The following is a 20,704-nucleotide window of genomic DNA, read 5'->3' as shown; positions in this document are numbered from 1 at the left end:
ACCACACAACGTGATGCAGGCAAGGCAAACCCCCCTGTAAATACAATTTAAAAACTTCACAGTACATAGCAATATAAGAAATACAGTGACTTATTAATAACATTAAAGTTTAGCTTTGAAATACATTTAATGACTTATAGGTATATTTTTCTGTCTTTATAGCATACTGTATATGGTATCAACATTACATTATAACCCTTTCAAAGTATAAAACTTAGGTTTTACTTGTAAATTTGATTAGATATTTTTGTTACTTATATTATTAAAAAAATGTAAAATTATAATTTTTACAGTGAATTAAGTCTTTCCAAATAAGATGGTTATCCAAATCAAGGTCACGGGGGCTGGAGCCAATCCCAGCTGCCACAGGGTGAGAACTCACAAATAAATTTGTGTGGCACAAAATCAGTGTATATCAAAAGACACTTGGAGAGGAGTCAGTTGATGTTGTCAGCATGCTGGATTTGGAAGACCATGGTGTAGTGGTTTACACATTCACCTAACAAGCAAAAATCTGCAGTTCTGATCTGAGATACAAAACCTTTTGATGTTGCATCAGGAACCTGCATACAAATCTGCCAATTCAGATATGTGGAGCTGTGGCAACCCCTTATAAATCAGTGGGCAGTATATGATCTGGGCATGCTTGAAACAGAAAGGCTTGTTAGGTTCTCTTGGTCAGGCATGGTTTCCATGGTTTACAACAACAGTGACATCCCATGAAGCCGCAAGAGGGACTTTAAAGACATAACTGAGCAAGTCTGGTCCTTGGTTGTTTCAGTTCACAAAAGAACTTAATGCATGTCTTGTGCACATTGTGTGCCGGATACCTTCAGAGGTCTTGTAGACTCCAAGTGTGGCTTGGGTAAGGCTTATTCAGAATGCTGTGGCTCATCAGTATATCAACTCCCCGTCAGTGAATATGTCAGTGATCCAAAGAAGGACCATTTTAGGATAAATATAGATTTAAATATATTTAAATGTTTCTGTAATTTGCAGCACTACAGAAACCGTGAGAAACAGTATTTCTCTTACATTATGTACAAAAGTTGCTCTAATATGTTCTTATAATGTGAACACTGAGCAGAATCTCACCCATCTTCCAGGTCACTAGCACTGACACGCAGAGTGAAAATCACTGATAAAGCCTTGGCTTGTAGCATCCTTTGATGCCTGACCAGTTCTGCAAAACAACAAATCCCTTCAGTCGGAGTCTGCACACTGAGAACCTGTCAACTGTATCCACCATGTCACCGTGTATCTCTTAGACTCTAATAGCAATTGTAAAAGATGGAAAGTGTAACGATAAACCAAATTATTGAAACAGTGGCGTCAACATCAATGAGCGCTGCAAAGTAAAGTAATAACAAGATGCCCCTCCTCAATTATTTGAGTAAAACTTTTAATGCTCGATGCCCTTTGTGTAATAGTTACAAATGGATCACTTAAAACAGTTTTAAATAGTGGTCGCCAGAATCCTGACAGAGAATTTGTCTTCATAATCACTAAACAAAATGTTTTTCCTAACTGCATCTGACCCCATCCAGCCTCTAGTGTATGTAGATGAATTTACACAGGACCGTGAGTCACTTTGCTGATCAAGAGGAAAAGCAATCTTTAAGCATGTGTCCCCATCTCGCATGCATTGTATGTTAAGGGGACATCGTGTTGTATGAGGCTGCTACGACTGTTTGATTAGCTCCCTCAAACTCAATTTCAATTTAATTTGTGAGCTGGCTCCCAGAGACTGCTCCTGGCAGCTAAAGGTATAAATCTGGCCTTATCTGGCCCCGGCATGCACAGTTCATATCCACACACCCTGTTCCAACAACAGATCTATAATTCATGGCCAAGCACACCCACGTTATTGGCTGCCCAAGTATTAGAAAATACAACAAAGGAAAAAGAATTCAATGTAGTGTCATCCAAACAGTTCAGAAGGCAATAGGGTATTTTTTTCTGTCCCTAGAGACAAACCATGTGACAGAAACTTCTCTGTAGTACTATTACACATGAAAGACAAGAATGTGCGATGTCAAACTTTTTTACATTTATATTCTGTTCGCTGGTTTCTTGTATTGTTATGCCAAAGTGAAGGTTAACATCAGTGTGACCCCGCAGGTGAAAGAGTGCTATGTATGACAGATGGGGAATTATTCCTCCAATTAGGCTAATTGGATGAGACAGGTCAGGGCATATAAGCTTTTGGATGAAGCTGAATAAACAGAAGAGACTGTGGTAAATTATCTTGAGGAAAACCGCCTGAGGGACCAAATCAGGCTGTGCTTTCCCTCTGAAAATCTATATTGGAAAAAAAATTGTTGCTACAGCAGTGGCTGGCTTTGTGAGCAGTTGCTTTTGATGACTTCTGCTAAAAGATCAGTCTGCAGATCATTATCCAATCATGCTTTCCACCTCATCTGTGTTTATCTGGTATTGCTTGCTTGCCACAGTTCCAAACTAACAACTAAAAAAGTAAGTTTTAAACTTTTCTCATATAGTTCAGGGATTCATCAGTGAACACATACAATTTGTCAATCTAAGAGTAGAAACATTTAAAAAATCCACAGAATGAGGGAAAATAAATACTTAAAAGCAATGACATGGTGAAGCAACAGGCTGCACCACCTATTAACATGCCAGCAGAAAATGAGGTAATGTCAGTTGCTTAAACTCCCCGTAACAGCAGACACTGTCTCATGTGGACAAGTCATGCTGGAGGAAATTTGGTTTTTGAATAGCTAACGGCCCATTGAGTCACACAAAAGTGAGAGGGGAAATGTAGGGCGGAAGATGAAGACTGAAGGCCAGTCCCTCTGGTATCTTCTTTAATGAGTATTACTGTGCCAGCAGAGGAGGAGTAAAGCTTAAGCACAGCAGACCAGCACCATGGTCAACACGGCACCAGCTTCCTCTGCCCACCGAGGGCCTACTGTAGCTGGGAAGAGACACTGAGATGACAGAGACATCAGACACTAGGTAATTAGGACCACTCGAGGAAAGAGGTGGAGAGGGATACAACAGCGAAACACCTCATCCTCGCTTACTCTCCTCTTCCCTGATTCCTTGGGCTCATGCTTGTTTTCGCCATGATATCTCTGTTAATGAATGAGCGCAGTGTCTATTGCCCAGAGGGGACCAATGTTTGAGTCTGAAATAGGAGCCAGGGATGGGGGCCGCGTCGCCTTTGTTTGTGTTATTCTGAAGCAGCTGGAGGCAATGATGGGGAACACAATAATAATTTTCATGCAGCGAGTCATGACAAAATCATAGACATACAAACACAAATCTAAGCAAACACATGCTGTTATGTTGTGCATATGAAATCACTCAACATCATTATGATATGTTCTGTAGTGTTACATCATTTATGCTCGAAACAGTTTTTAAGTGAAGATTAAATTTGTAGACGTGTAGGGGCAAGTGTAGATGAACAAAAGATTCACTAGATTACAATTTCTCACTTAAAACCTCTTTTATCTAAAATATAGAAATACCTTTTTAAACAAGATGATTCACAATGGAAAATGTTCTGCTCCCATCCATTTATTCATATCATAAGATAAGCATCAGTACTTTGTTATGTCTTTAAGTGCTTCACAGTTAGTTCATGTTAAGTACAACAATCTAGACTTTGGCATAAACTTAAACAGTTTATTGTGTCACAGCTGGGAAATTACATCAGCAGAAATTGTGTGTTGACTAGTCACTGGAATTTCTTCCTGTTAAAAGGGTGTTTTTCCTTTCCACTGTCACCAACACCAAGTGTTTGCTCATGGGAGGTCATCTGATTATTGGGGTTTCTCTGTATTAATGTAGGATCTTTACTTAGATTATAAAGCACCTTGAGGCAACTGTTGTTGTGATTTGGCACTGTATAAATAAAACTGAATTGAATCGAACTGAATTGAACTGAATACTTAGGTTGCTCTTAGGTTTGTCTCACACTGCTGAGATTGCAGCTATTAGCACACAGATCAGAAAATTGATCATGACATTTATTACCAATATTTCTTATTCAGTCAATAAGATTATTTCACTTTAATCTGGGGACAAACTAAAGAAATTTCCATGTCTTCTTTAGTAGGCCATGGAACCTTTGCTATTTAAATTGATCAAGTTTAAGGTTCTAGAGCTCTAATAAGCAGCCATCACTTTGAAATACATTAGTCCTGGAATATATTAAATCAAGTTCAAATGTTTATTTTAACAAACTCTTTGAGCTCAATACAAAGATTAAGGATTTTCTGCAACTCTAACCTCTATACTCATTTGCAACAGTGTTACATGTTACTGTTATATTTTTTATGTCCTTTGTAGATTTTTATCACCACTGCCAGATAACCTCTACTGTAGTAGGTGGTGCATAAAAAGAGTCACGTGGCATGTGAAACATCCCCTTTTGATCGACGCAGAACAAAGATCATAACTATCCTTTATCTCTGACTGGGATTTTAGGTTTTCCTAAGCCTGCTAACCCAAAGAAATCTTAGCCATGTTGAACTTCTGGAGGCTAATGCTTGAGTTTAGATAACTATGCCAAGAATTAAATTATGGATAATTTAGACACCTTGGGCATGTGAAAAAAACAGAATATGTATGTGTATTTATCAAGACCTCTTGCTCTGATTTTTGGTTTGGGTCACTTTTTGTAAAAGTATGTTTTTCTATCAAGACTTATATATAATATTGGATAAAATCTAAACATTTGATTTAAATTGCGTCTACTTTTAGAGTCTAGACAAAAATCTGATCATGTATTAAATCATATTTATGCATTTATGCATATTTATATTTAAAATTCAAAAGGTTCCCAAAATATTTCTCTGCAACTGTATCTGAATTAGTTTTAAATTTCAGAAATGGCACTGGTATTGGTTGAATACGCAGTTTTGACTTTGAATTCTTGAAGCTAAGACAATGATATCAGTGGGGAGAAAGTCAGATGTAAATGTAAAACTCCAAGCCTGATGCACTGGTTGTAGTGCCATATATAGGATTCCTCAGCCTTCTATCTACTCAAGTCCTTCATGCAGCTCCAGATGTTCTATATGCACATGTATCTGCTGAAATATTCACACCTGCTGTCCTGTTGCTCAGAGCCACCCAGTCCCCTCCACAGATGTGCCCTGTCAATCCAGATAAGGAGGAACATGACCAGCTAATCATCATGCTGCTGTGTTATACAGTGGCACTCCTCCAGGACTTTTTATTTTTTTATATTTTTTCTCCCCGCCTCTCTTTGGCTACATCAGGATATATCTGTTTATTCCACTTCAAACATACACAATACCTGAATATGTTATGCCATGAAGTCTATTTACGGGTATAATATGTATAGAGATCATTTGAACGTATTTATACCTTCAAGTAGATTGTGCTATAAGCGCTATAAAACTGGAGTCAAGGGGAGTCCAAAGAGTACCCATGGGAGCAATATTTCCTCATACAATATATCATTATAATGAAGCAGGATAAGCACTGTAAACAGTATGGTTAATATTTCATATTTTGTACTTTGCTTTAATGGATTATTGGACTATAAACAGGTAGAAAAATGAGTGTTTAAACTGTGTAATCATGTTAGATTTATTAGTAGGTCAGTCATCTTTGAATGATGGGGTCACCTTATATTTATTTCAGTTTCTTCATGTCATGAATAAGAGGAACATGACATTCAATGGACTAAAGAACAGCTAAAGGATATCAGTTCAGTTCATTCCTCTTTTTCCATTTAGAACCTTGTGAATGGACTGAAAAATGATAGTTATCTCACGTCAGACAAAGAATTGGAAAAGAGCTTTGAAGATATGTCCATTGTCATCTGAAGAGGGTTTTGAGCTTTCTGGGGGGCTCTGAAGAGCTTATTTGAACTTTGGCTGATGAGAAAAAGGTGACTGAGCACAGAGAAAATATGCACAAGCAAAGACAGCACATGTTCACAGGTGCCCATAGTGTGTCTTCCAACCATATGAGTAGATTTAAAGCTTAAACTAAGGACTACAGTGTGTGTAAGGAGTCGAACAAAGACCATATGTCGAGTCTGGTGCAGCCCCGGGGGGTCCGAATGGTGAATATTTCATTAGGGCTTGAGCTAAATTCTTTCCAAATGAAAACTTACGTTTCTCTCTGAAGGTGGGTCTCTACCATATGTGCATGTTTATTAATATTGCAGTTATGATCTTTGGACTTAAGGTGACAGATTTAGGTAATTCTTTTTTTTTCTGATCAAATTACCTACTGAGTGGGTTAAATGTGGCAAGTGCATCTTTATGAACCTTACATTACATTAAGGTGTCCAAGACATTAACTTATGTGTTTCATATATACTTGCAAAACCTATTGCTGTGTGCAGCAGTTTATATTTAGACGGAGAGATAAGTAAAAGAGGCTGTGAAAGTAGCTTCTTCTATTATGGATGCTTTGGCTCTCTGTTTCTTCAAAGAATGAGTCAGATCACAGTTGGTCAGTGGCAAAACTGGCAAAATTTGAAAACTTGATAAAAAAAATGTGGATTTACCTTTACAAGACTTAAATTAATTGATTTTGATGTGTAACTGGTATATTTTTAAATGCTGCTCAAGAACTGTTGCATTTACTATTTATAGTTATTTTTACACATAGTAACCCCCAAATTCAGATACTCAAAAGTTATTGGACTAACTAGAATGACTTTAAATTTTGAAGGATTGTTTCTAATATGAGACCAGGATGCCAATGACTGCCCTAAGTCTACAAACAATGTACATCATCTGATACTGTTTCCTCTCTCGAGATGCATTGCCAGGCTTTTACTGTGCATTCAGTTGCTGCTTGTTTGTGCTTCTCGCTACCTTCAGTTTTCCCTTCAGCAACTGAAAAGCGTGACTGACTTAACCATTGAAGAATATCCCATTCCTTTTCCTTGACAAACTCTGAGGTTGCTTTTGCAGTATGTTTTAGTTTGTTATCCACTGTGACACTGTGAAGCACTGTCTGATCAGTTTTGCAGCATTTGTGTGAATATGAGGGGAGGAAGGAAGGATGAAAAGACAGACAGACAGTCATATAGTAGTTGGTATAAAAGACCTCCTGAGGTGCTCAGATTTGCACTTTAGCGCAATGAGTCTTTGACTGAAGGTGCTAGTGTTGATATCCTACACATAACTGATTTCATATCATCAATAAACACTAGTAATGTTGCTACCACCACGTTTGACGGATATTGTGGTATGCTTTGAATCATGACCTGTTTCTTTCTTTCTCCATACTTTCCTCATGCTATTACAAGTTAATCTTGGTTTCGAACAAGTTTTTCAGAACTGTGCAGACTCATCTAGATATTTTGTGGCAAAATTCAATCTTGCCTTCTTGTTCTCGAGTGTAGCAAGTGTTTTGCTTGCTGTATACTCTCTATATGTATTCATGAAGACATCTGTTAAATGTAGGCCTAGATATGTTTACCTCCTCAAGAGTTTTGTTGACCTTGTGAAGGTGATTTTTTTTAACCAAGTAAAGAAAGGTTATTGTTTACTTCCAGGTTTTTTGGGTGTTGCTGATCTGGCCAATTCATCCCTCTAGTATATTCTCTTTAAGAATATACCAGATTATAGATTTGCCCACTCCTAAAGATCGTACTTAAGTTGTGTTTACTACCGAAATGTAACCAAGTAATTATCTATATCTAAATCTAACCATGAAAAATGAACAGAAAGAGGAACAGAAAAAAGGCAGACGAAATGCAAAACAAAGTCCAAGGAGGACCAAACCTTGGTCCGCTGGGATGACAACACACTGGATGACCATGGTACAAAAGCAAAGGAAACCCTTGAAAATTCAGTGTTCAGAGCAGCCTGAGCTTCATCTCATGGGAGTTACTTTTACATGCATTTACTTCATTATTTAAAAGTCTAGTCATAAATATCTGGCATTGCAGGAGTATAAAAACACATTCTGCCACATATATGACAGAAATTAAAGAAGAGGACAAAAGTGCTCTATTAAGCCTCATTTTAATGGTTAAATATTCAGCCATTCATTTATTAACGGGGTTAAATAAAATAACTTGAGAGGTACAAATTTCTACAGTATACAGGCAAAGATGTTGAAGGATGAACAAAATGAGGTGTGGAGTTTTTGTCACAGCAGGAATAGTGTATTTCAGTTGTTGTTAATTAGGACACTCCAGTCTTTGTCACCTTGTACAACAACAACTCAAATGGAATAAGAGGAAAAGTAAGGGAACAGGAGCAAGAGGGCAACAAACCCTAATCAAAGCTCTTTATCTTTGTTTTTCCCCTCCTCATCTCTCTCCCCGTTTCTCCTATCAGCCCTCGGTTGTCTCCCTTTCCAAACCTTAATCTAGGTATCTGTCTTTCAGCTGTGCAACACAGTATCTTTACTCTTCTTCTTTTGTCATTATCTCCCTGTCTTTGCTCTGTCCCCATCTTGTTTCTATCTCCCACTCTGTATAAACTGTTGTCCTTTAAGTATTTTGTTCCTGCACTCCACTTTATCTTCCCAAAGTACCGCTTCATCCATCCACATTAGGGTCTGAGTAATTGGTAGGATTTCAGCTGTGCATAACCTGCAATCATTTACAGTTTACAAATTAATAAGTAGTATTGACTTAGAAATGAGGAATATTAGAGGGAAAGCTCAGAGACAAAGTTAGAAAGGTAAGGCTGAGTTGCTTTAGGCATGTGCTGAGAAGGGATAGGGGATATACTGGGCAAAGGATACTGAATATGGAGATGCCAGGTAAAGCAAAAAGAAGACCAGAGAGGTTTATGGATTTAGTGAAGGAGGACATGTTCAGGGTTGGTGTTACGAAAGAGGTTACAAGGGATAGTGTGAGATGGATGCAGATGCTTTGATGTGGCGAATCATAAAGCGACTGGTGGTTATTTATTTTACAGTTTTACTACATTTCTCTAGAAATTGCTCAGATTTAAGTCTTTTTCAGTACAAAGTTTTTAAATAACATTTAAACAGATTCAGATCTATCGGCTTAATACTGTAGGTTAGAATATTAATCTACATTGTGACACCTGTCGTGACACATTTGTGAGTATTTCAGCAAGAATACTGAATGTACAGTAAGCCAGTTAAGCCTATAACTGCATATTTAATGCACATACAAAGTACTGCACGCTTTGATATCCCTTTTATAAGGAACAGAGATTAGTGTATTTGACGTCCATGCTCACATGAAATTAATTATACATTATATAAGTGTTATTGATGCACTATGTAACTGATTAAAAATGAAACACTGTTTTTCCCCAATGAAGATCCAAGTTTTTTTTTATTAGTGTGTATAAGTCAAAATGTCTCATAAAATATTTTCTTAGCATTTTTAAAACTTAGAAACAAACTTTCACATAGCTCTTTAATTTCTGCAGATTTCTATAAATTACAAATCATACAATGTCTATAGAAATGTCCCTGGAATTAATAACGGTTAGGTAAATTAATGTTAATTAGTTGTTAATTGAAAACAGTTGTGTCAATATATCAGGCAGAAGACTGAATGTATCATCTGAATCATACGCCTTTCATGCCGGTAAAGATTAGGTTTATTTAATAGAGAGAAAAAAGTCTTTCCATCAGTGGCAGACACTGATGGCCCGATTCTCTATCTTTTTAATGACTGTCTGAAAGTCAAAGTACCTAATATACTGTGTAGAATGTATATTTTTTGTTACAGTATTATATCTTTAGCAGGAGCTGTCACATCACAGGTTTCACATGGAAACACAAACAGAAATGCAGAGCTAGTTATATGGGTGTGTCTGAGTTGAGTCAAAAATCATCTGTTTTGCACATCACAGGGGCTTAAGCTGTTTATTTTGTAAGTATGTCTGCAGAGATGTGTGTGTGTGTGTGCATGTGTGTGTGTGTGCATGTGTGTGTGTGTGTTTTCATCTTTGCTGACAAGTAACAGGGAAAGCAGTTTTAATCACCACTCACCCTCACACTATGCTGACAGCGTCAGAGAGGACCAGTCCCCCCCAACCCCCCAAACATGACGATAAGCACCATCAGCTGTCTGCTTAGCCTTCCATTCATCTCTTTATTATTTATTTACCTCCACTTTGTACATATATATTCCCCAGGGAACACATCCTTTGAGCCTTTAACCAGGGCCCCAGCTATACTTCCTCAGACTCAGAACTTTTCCTCTCCGTTTGTGTCGGGTTTAACTTTGACACGGGCTTTTTCTTCATTTGACACATGCTTTTTTAAAAGCAGCTGAGAAGACTCATTTAAATTAATGTTTGGATGTGGACTGATTGATTTGATCTTGACGTTTCTTAAACTAAAAACAGACGGCTCATCCATAAATAATTGTCACACTAATGAGAAGCCAATTAGAGGTATCAAATGACATTTGTATTTGTTCACGCAAGTATTGATTTTGTATACACTAAATCAAATTTACGCAGTCAATAGTTAGTCTCTTATTATCCTAGCCGAGGCAAAAGATCAATTCACTTACATCAGCCTTTGCAAATTTATCTTTTAAGCTTGTTACATTATTTTAATTTGACCAAAATTAGAGATACTACTTGCTATTCATTAGATGAGATCATACATTCCGTGGTTTCACTCGGGGATCCTCAAAGTCAGTTTTTGCTCATGTCATGTGACACCAGTTTTGGTGAAGAAGCCCTGACCGGTCCCTCTGGGCTGTGCAATTGTAATAGTTAGTGAAGAGGGCAGGTTCGAAAAGATAACTTTCTTATAATAGAATACTTTCCAAAGAAAGCTAAAAGGTAAAACAGTAAAATTTGATTAATATTCTTACTAATAATGTATTGTTTTACAACACATTTCTAATCACAGTTACAAAGTATTTAACAATAAGGAAAACAGAATAAAACTGTGCACAATCAAATTGCTGCCATTGCCAGCATTAACAGAAAACAAAGAGCATAACAAATCAGTCACAAACGTAGATATAAACTGGACTTGAAGACTTCAGAGTGGGCTACCCTGAGATAACCATGCAGAAAGTTCCAAAGCTGAGGACCCAGTCAACCTGTGAAATCAAGTAGTTTGAACAGCTCCAAGACTATTGCCAATGGCTCTTAAGCTGCAGGGTGCTGACAAAGCAAAAAGTAGCCACTGAAAACCCAGTGCAAAGAAGCAAGAATGGAAATACTGTTATCTGATTTTCTAGACTGTATTAAAAGCACAGTGGCAGAATGTTGGCTGACATATGGCTGAGGCCTGAATAAAGAATACTGCAGTATCCCAAGTAGCAAGCAAAAAAAGAAAAAAAGTACTTTCTCAGGACTTGATTTTCAGGTTCTGCAGATATGAAAAGTAATGCATTTTAATTTGATCACATAATGCATTCGCTTTTCTTTTTATGCAATAGTCTCTCCATATACATTATAGGTCAGATTTTAATGTCATTGTACATCCCAGTACAGAACTGGAACTGCAGGAAAAGAGTTGAAATGAAATTTACTAATGAAATTTCACTCAAGTAAAGACATGATTGTTCACCTGTGAAAATACAAAACCTTAGTTTCATCACATTAAGCCATAGTTCTTATCTGCCTTTAAAGGCAAATACCAGAAAGCCGGAGCCAGGCAAATTTCAACCCTTAATTAATCTCACAAGGCCAGACCTTGATTTGTGACATCTGTGGGGAATCAGCTGGAAAATGGCAATGCAGTGGTGTGTTGTGAAAAAATATTGAGCCAGGTAGACCAAGTGTTCTGTGGGAAAATTACACAGAGGAAGTCAGAATGAAAAAGGTCAAAATATGACCACTTGAAAAGCTCAAAACACTACAAAATGAGAGCTATTTCAACCACTACAGAGGTTCAAGAGTAAGTTGGCTCTGGATCACTAAAGACAACATACACCTACAATAGATGGACCTCTAGTAAGGTTGTGATTGAACAGTAAAGAAAAAGGGGGAAAAAATCCACATAGAGACTGTCATTTTTTTATTTGGTGATGTTATCAACAAAAGATTAAGATAATAGCTTATGAGGAAAAAATCCTGTTGCTTAAGGAGGGAGAGAAAAGAAAACCAGATGCATGCTATTTTTTTTAAATTAGGAAAATTAATGTTATTTCTAAAGCAAGAAGTTTCTCAAGCAAGAAAAAGACAATATAGATTTTAATGTCATAGACCTAATGCAAATTTAAAGGGATAATTCTGATGTTGTTTTATATATTACTTAAAGCCAACAACTGTTTTAGTTTAAATACAGTTTTTTTTTAATTGAATAGCAATTGCACTGTAGACTAGTAGATCATCCAGTGGATCAATACACAGAGCAGTAGACCTCTTTAAATATGCAACATGCAACCATTCTTTTCAAGTCAGTCCATGTGACTATATTGATTTAGAAACCATGGTCAAAGCACACATTTAGTAAATAAGCAGAGAGACATGTGCAGCTGTTGATTAAGACAAACAGACCTTCAGACACTTGCACCGCTAACTTTTAAGTGTGGTCAATGGAACATGGATCCAGGAGATGAGACGCCATGCTCCTGCTCACACATTAATAAGTCAGTGTAATTGAATTGGCTCTGCAGTTGTATAGATGTTGGGGCATCATAGGCAAGACACTGTTATTTCTAGTCAAAAAACATATAGTTTTGATTGATGGCACGTAGCATTCATTTAATATCTCCTGGCCTTGGGTCTGGTTATGCTGCAGGAAAGATGAACTTAAATTAATTCTTCCAGCTTTCCAAAGGAATTCATATATAGTTCAGCTAATCAAGGCAGTGACTTTAGGTCTATGTGTATTATTGAGAGATTTATAGACTGCAACATTAGTGGTTTAAAAATGTGGGGCTGGGCAATAAGAGAAACTCGACTGAAAAATCCTTGAATAGAAATGATAAAAGGTTTTTTCGTTTGTTTGTTTTACTTTTATTTTCACTCAGATATAAAGTGCACAGTGGCTGCAGCCCACAATGATTGTTTGCTGCCATAAATATGAAGCGATATAAAATATAAACTATAAAATAAAAGGTTTATTTATTCAAATAATGAATCATTAAGGAAAACATGTTTGGTATAATCTGAATGTATACCAATCAAGTAAATGTAATTTTACCAAATTTCACCCAATTTTTTATTTTACATTGTAGTTATGTAACAAAGTTACATGGAAAATTTACATGGAAAGTCAACATTTTGGCCAGAAATATTTTAAATCAGTACAAGAACTGTGGCACATTTGCACATCTAGTTATGATTTGTTTGCATCTTCTTTTTATGTCTGTCTTGTTGCAAAAGTTGAACTTAGGTTCTGCAAGAAACAGCGTACAAGGACGTAGTGAGTTTAGCTGCAAAAAATAAACTCACTCTTTTTTTTTTTGAAAAGTCAATGAATTAAATTAAGTTGCATTTATGAAAATAAGTCATTCTGTTATTCAGCGACTAATAACCTTTTTATTGCAATTAAAATAGAATTACTTAACCTGAGCGAAATAGCCTGATTAAACACAAAAATGCTTTTTTAAAACAGAAAATGTCAAATGTCTGTACCCAAAGGCTATAATCAGGAACAAAAAGCTAAAGGATTTGACTCTGCCTTCAAACTACCCAGATCCCAGTCCACTTAGGTGCCACCCCGCAGACCATAAGTAAGTGGGCTCCTTGTCCTCATGCCAGAAACCACAAGACATCACTACAGGTCATGTATCCATGTCCCAATGGGTAAGAGCTATTATGACAGGAAAAGGGGACTTGAATGTTGGACTTTAACTTGCATTTGTGAATTCATCGGCAAACTGTGTTCACGACAGCGGTTTTCAGAAGTGTTTCTGAACCTGTATGATTTTCACTACAGAGTTGTTTCTGTTTTTAAACATTTCACAGAAAATCTTTTCAGTCCAACGGAACTGTTATGACTAAAGGATCTGCTCAAGGAGGCAAAATGCAAATGTTCCCTACAATTGTTCTGTGACAATTCAGCTCTTTTATGCATATTTTTCCACCTATTCTGCATGGCCAAGTGAATGTCACTTTACCGGCGCATAATGTTTGGTGCTCATGCAATCTTCAAATAAAACTCCAACGAAAATATGCAGTAATATCTTTTTTTGGTCTTGACATACTTTTGATTATATTTGTATTTGTCATGTAATCAAATTTTGTATGTTCTGTATTTCAGTGTGCCGTTGCTGAACAAAGACTGTAATCCACAGACAAACGGCAGTTGTATCTGAGAAGAGCATTGTGAAAGTTGTATGCATCACACTGGCTGACTCTCTTGATAGAATCCTACCACGCCTGACAAATAATTTCCCTCAGTGCTGTTTACATAATGCCTAACAAGTGTTAAATTTGTACCACTAATCGGGGAAACTGTCAAACCTCGGCATTGTGGACGGTGCAGTAATCCATTCCATCATTGTTATTCAGCTCCAATCTCATTACCTCTATTCAGCATTTAAGCATACTGAAGATGAAGACTGCCATTGCCATACAATCAAGAAGCATTTCAAACACAGAGCACACTGGGTGAAAAAACAGCCCCAGATTGCTTTCATTTTAAAGCTTGCTCCTTTCATTGCACAGTGGAACGTCCCTGATTTATGAATAATACAGTAATAAGAAACATAGTCGAGGCGTTTCATATTCATAACAACTTGAACAATGTATGTAAGCACCTTTGGATTTCGTGCATCTAAAATTACACCTTTCCAAGTTTTTTTTTTTCACCTCAGTAGCCAATGAAATTCATTCGCTGAATGTTTCATCATGTTTCTGCCAAAGATGTTATTGAGAAATTACAGTAGAGGCAATGAGTCAGGAAGCACAGTGACAGTGGCCCAAGTGGAATCCAGGAGAGATGTATTATTATGATATTTTCTTGGAGGAATCTGGAATTGAATCCTGATTCAGTGGAATATGATTTTAAAGTGAGGTTATTCTGTCCCCTGATAGATGATACACAGGCAACAGTCACGCTACACAGAGCATCGCAATAGATACACTGAGTACAGAGCTGGCCAAGCACAACACCAGCAGGCTGCATACAGATGAGATTTGTAGAAATGGGCTCACCGTGGCATAAAAAGAACAACAAAGGATGTAATGGAGAGTTTACCACACAAACTCAGTTAATCTACTGAAATTCAAGTTTCCGAGCATTTCAAAGCCCTAGGAATTCCTACACTAGGAGTCTATTGCATACCTCATAGAATCTAGCTCACTCACACTTCTGTAAAAGCCGAACAACTTAACCTATTTCATATGAAGCTAACCTTTATAATTCACACACATGAGCTACATATACGTCATTCTCGCTTATGTGTTCTCACAAATCTTACATTTAATGCATGAGTCTCCATTTACTTTTCAGAGGACACTGTGTAAAGCACAACGTGACATGGGTGTGATCTCAGTGGCTATTTTATCTGGAGCTGGATCAGTAAAATCTTTTTTTCCCCTTTAAGTAAGTAGAAAAAATGCCACTTTAACAGATGAGAAAAGTGTAATTTAATACTTTGGGAAGTTCTCATTTAAAACTGGAGTGGTACATCATTGCAAAAATCACTTTGTACTGTAGTGGACAGATGTCTAACAGAGCAGTCTAGGTAGTGAATATTAGGTAGAAAGAGGTCTTTTTACAACGTTAGATATGTTCTGTTACTAGTTGGATCATGCTGACCCTTTGAGGGGCAGATTCTGCTTTGAAAAAACTCCACCAATTTGAGACAGCACTGATAGGTGGACACTTTCATTTGCTTTCCTTCTATACAAACACACATCTATCTAATCTCATCATAATGTTTCCTTCTTATCCTTTACAAAACCAGACTACTTGACTAGAGTAAAAAAATTGAATATATTGAAAATGTTCATTTTTAATTTGAACATAATTGAAAAAGGTAAACTTTTGTACATTTGTTATTCATTACACCTTAAGCCTTCTTAAAATTTTGATGATTATGGTTTATAGCTCTGAATTCCAATATATCAAAAAATGTAAGCTCAAGCAAAAAAGGATTCACAAAAACAATAGGTCCACCTTCTGAAAGGTATATTCATTTATAAGCTCAGTACTTGGTCCTTTGCCACTAACTGCCACATCAGTGAGGCGTGGTATGGAGGTGATCACCTTGTACCACTGCTGAGGTGTTACTAAAGCACAGGTAGCTTTGATGGTGGGGATGCACAAGTAGTTGGCCATTTTTTAAATGGACCACAATATCATCACGTTTAAACAAAATATTTGATGCAATGTAAGCTAAAGCAGCTTTAGATTCTTATAGTAATGGGGTCACCATATCAGCAGAGCACAGTGTTACACAGCCCTAAGAAAAGTGCTTGATAGAGGATTGTATCAGGTGAAAGGTGCTATTTATGGCATACCTATACAGTACATCATGACCAGTGATTCACGTTGTGGTAGATGAGAGGGGAGCCACGGGTGATAAATCTGTGCTCTGTATCCTGGGAGGTCACTCACATGACTTCAAGAGCGATTAGGGGCCTTGTCCCCAATCTATCAGGGGACAATCAGTGTATTTCATCATCTCTTCTACCCCCTTTTTCATACCTCCTTCCCCATGGGAAACTGCTCAACAGAAACAGCTATTCTAGTCTGTGGTCTTAAACAAGGTCACAGCCCATATGTATACATGTACACTTTCAGTGTGTATGTGTCTGTTGTTACCTGACAATGTATACACCCCAAAGACAAAGGGAGACAAGGACCAGTTCTGCCATCTCTTCTTGTCCCTGAGGAGTCATCCATCAGAGGTGGAGCTGACCCTGGTGTGGGGCTCCCATGGTGCATGCACTCACCCTGGATGGAGCCAAGGCTCTGGTGCTTTGCTTGGAGAACTGGAGGAGTGGTTGAACTCATTAGGTATACTGTAAGGCTGACAGGTGTTGGACTCAGGAGACCTGCTGGTTCTGTCCTTTAGTCTTGAATTGGCATCAGTCTTTATGACTGTCTTGTGGACTGTTTCTGTAACTTTGCTTGTGCTTTTCTGAGATTTATTCAGCAGATCAACAGACAGCTGCATTTTTGGAAGGAACTGGATTAAAACTTCTGGTGTTGTAATGATAACAGTAAACTAAAAATAACAGATAACAAGTAACATTTTTCTAGAGTGATTTTCTGAGGAACAAAACAGACGGTGCAAACCCTTTACATTTCTTGATGTGCATGGACTAATGCATGCATGTATGGCAAGACACTGAGGAGAAAAGTCTAAGCATAATGCCACATGATCCTAGTTTTCAATTGTGTTCAGATAATGCAAGTTAAAGGCAAAAGCAGCAAGCTAATTACATGTCATGGCTTCTCTTTTCTCAGTTGCCAAAATGCATGTTAGCATTTAACTGGTGCAGGAGCTCCATACTGACAGATCAATGAACTACATTTTGCCAGCTAAAAGAGCAGGAAAAGAAACAACCAGCAAAGACAGAGAAAAAAGTGGAACTCAAAGTTCTGTTTTAGTCTTATTTAATTCATCAAATATTGATAACAGGCATTATCACAAATTAATTTTCCCCGAATAAGTCAGTGGAGCTGACATAAAATAATTGGGAGCAAACAGTGCCAGCATGTTTTATAAATGTCAATATAAAACAATTTTTCTCACTTGATAACAACAGCATACTATAACAATGATTAAAATGCTACTGTGCTTTATTAAACCAAACAGAATGTCGAGTAATTACCTTTGTTCTGGAAAGTATCCGAAAACATTTGAAATTGCAGATTTCGCCAATGAATCACTTTTATCGGTGTCCCCAGACGAGGTACACGTGATGTGCCTTCACAAAGCAGTGGTCTGGTAAGGGGATTTTCATGAAATGAAAGACAAACAAAGGCACGTTCATACCATAAAATAGTAGAGCAAACAAATTAACCATTGGTGTCCTGTCTATCAACAAGCTAGTTAGCTTGTGGGGGTGGTGGTGGGTTATTTTTGTTACAACTTTCACAACACACTGTAGTGTTGACTTCTGAGAAAATTCCAGTCTTGTACAGGTTGCTCAGTTGTTGATCAGCTTACATATGACCAGGCTGTGCGCACACTATCAGCTAAGTAGCCTGTTAAAAATGAGGATTAGCTTAATTGTGGATGCAAGAGAAATCATAACCGGATTGTTCAAATTAGTTTCTCTCCAAATAAAAAAAGCACACTTTAGCCACCTTTGGTGAAATTTTATAAATTTAAATAATACTAAACTTTTTTGTAATCTCAAGCAAAGACAGCAATGGAACTTGTGGTCAAAGTTCATCACAGTTAAACCATAAACAAAAAAACCCCCAACCAAACAAACCAAACTTTTCCCAATAGCAAGAATTTTGGAACAAACTTGTGCTCTTCAAAATCGTTGCTATTTAAATGTCGGTTTATAGATTCTTGGCAGAGAAACTTTTATGAGGCATATTTTTCCCTTTCAAGTTGTATTTTAAGAAACTGTTTTAAGTTGTACAAGAAAGTAATTTTTGCAGCATATGTTACTAATCAATATACCCAGCTTGGTGGAGGACACGAACCACCCACAGATTATTGTGGATAAATCACAATGCCTTACTTGTGTGATCTTTTCGCTTGAGAGAGACTCTTCAGCTTATAGACAACACTGGCTGACCACTTGTTTACATCCTTTTTGTTTCTTTCTTTTCTCCTGTCCTGACTTACAGACTTACCGATCTACAAGCGCAGTTCGTGGATACTGAAAAGCTTGACCAGCAGAGAAAAAACTTTGTGCCACAAAGGACATCAACAGACTACATTTTGTGAGCGCTAGGTCTCTATCCCTTTGTTCCTTTTCTCACTTTTATTCTCCTGTAACACAACTGAATGCTATTCTGCCTCTGTGTTTCTCTCACTGCATGAATCCCTCCACCTCTCTCTCTTTCTCCCTCTCTCTCTCCATCCTTGGCTTCACAGTATCTATCCCTGAGGGCCGATCGATAGACTGCAACAGCCTTTCAATGAAATCTCCTCTGTGCTACTGGAGAAAAGAAATGTCGTTCAATCGAACCGATAACTCTCTCCTTCTGTTCTTTTTGATCGCTCCCTCTCTCCCTTTCTATAAATACAATCTCCTTTTGCCTCTGTTTTGTGCACGGTGCGAGGAGGATGATAGGGAGGCGGTATGGGCAGCAGTCAGAGGCCACGGCTAGAGGCTTGTTTGATGATCAGTTGGGAGAGATACTGTGGAACCATCACACCACAGGCATTGTAAATTACCTCTGAGTAATGCAAAGCAGACATTGCACGAAGCGTGAGGGTCGAGAACAGGTAGGCACATTCAGTCTTGTGGTCAATGTAGAAAAACCGCTGAAAGAGGGAATAGCTGTCAAATAAAACAGGACGCAATCAATATCACAGGACTTCATTTGACCCAACCTCGCATACAGACACGGCTGCAACTGTCTCTGGACGTGCAAGTGCGTGTGTGTTCAGCTGACAATAATGAATAGGTTGGTGATAAAAATTTGTAGGTGTGAGGTGTGCAAATGTCAGCAGATGTATTTTCAGAGATTCAAAGTCAACACCCTAAATTCCCACTGGGATTTAGAAGCAAAACATCAGCTCATAAAAACTGCTTTCATTTCGTGGGCAAGTTGGGCAGCTCCAATATCCAGCTGCGAAAGATATGTGTTATCAGTCGGCCCAGTGCAAACCTGTTTTGCCAGTTATATCTAAAATGAAGAGGTTAAACAACTTGCTGCTCAAGTCTGAGTCACTCATTTCCTCGTTTTCCCTTGTTTTCTCTGTGCTTTTTGTATTACAAATAAATTAAGCTGGAGGGTAATGGGATACTCAATGACTCCTGGTCTATTTATAAGTACCTATACACAATGAAACTGTAATATCTATACTCTACTGAATGCTCAAGTGTCATTTCTTAAAATTATTGTTCATTATTATTATGCGAAGGTAACGACGTTCCCAAGCTCAGTCTCGGGAGTGACTCAGTGGCTTTTCAGGTTTTAATTTGGTCATTTAGAGATGTGCTGGTTTAAATTTGAAATTCATTTATCTTATATAAGAGAGGACATGTCAATCCCCATAAAGCCTGATAACCACAAACAATCACAGCATCGAACCCCTCACAACAGACATGACACTGAGGGCTCCTTTTAGTTCTCCAGTGTTGAATGGATCCCCGAAGTGGCATTGTTAGGTGCACACAGGTGTTTTTTCACTTTTTAAAGTGACCTATCATTAACTGGATAAACAGACACTCTAGGGGATGTGTCAGTAACAATAAGAAAGCTGTAGCCAACAAAGTCCAATTTCTATGTCATGAATCGGTGGCATTCTCAGTAATCTGTTTGTCACTGCAAGCTGTCAAGCAATCCGCATGACTTCGACCCAACAGAAGGGATTTGAACTTTTGACTACTACTACAAGCTATTCTTTAGAGGTCCTAGCAACAAAACTGCATAAACCTATTGAAATTCTTCTTCATATGTTTAAAATCGTTTTTCAATTTGTCAGATCACAGGACATTTTTCCTCTTTGCCTCATTTTATCTTATATGAGCTTGAGCTCTTTTTTTGCATTTCTAAATGTTGTGAAGAATTTAATGTTCTCTGGTTTCCAGAAGGGTTTCAAAGGCCATACATTGATTTCCACTACAGAACTGTGTGTGTGTGTGTTTTTAATGCAGTGCTGCCTAAAGATCACAACCATTCAATACTGGTTTCCAGCCTCATTCCTTGTGTACTGACATTCCTTTAATCATATTGT

General features: G+C 37.6%; 1 long non-coding RNA gene across 2 annotated transcripts in view; it reads left to right on the top strand.

Annotated features, from left to right (window-relative positions):
• LOC106098587 (uncharacterized) overlaps positions 1–20,704 on the top strand; it is a 61,903-nt gene that overhangs the window by 24,690 nt on the left and 16,509 nt on the right. Inside the window, exons 3-4 of one of the 2 annotated variants that reach the window (XR_001224868.3) lie at positions 18,643–18,738; positions 18,893–19,657. The exons of the other annotated variant lie outside the window; for it this stretch is intronic. This is a non-coding gene — a long non-coding RNA (uncharacterized LOC106098587). Of the gene's footprint in view, positions 1–18,642; positions 18,739–18,892; positions 19,658–20,704 lie in introns of those variants that run through there. 2 annotated transcript variants of the gene reach the window in all.

This window comes from Oreochromis niloticus, linkage group LG20 (genome assembly GCF_001858045.2).
Source record: "Oreochromis niloticus isolate F11D_XX linkage group LG20, O_niloticus_UMD_NMBU, whole genome shotgun sequence".
NCBI classification, from domain to species: domain Eukaryota; kingdom Metazoa; phylum Chordata; class Actinopteri; order Cichliformes; family Cichlidae; genus Oreochromis; species Oreochromis niloticus.
The sequence above is the reverse complement of the archived record's forward strand: the minus strand, read 5'-3'. Positions and strand labels throughout refer to the sequence as shown.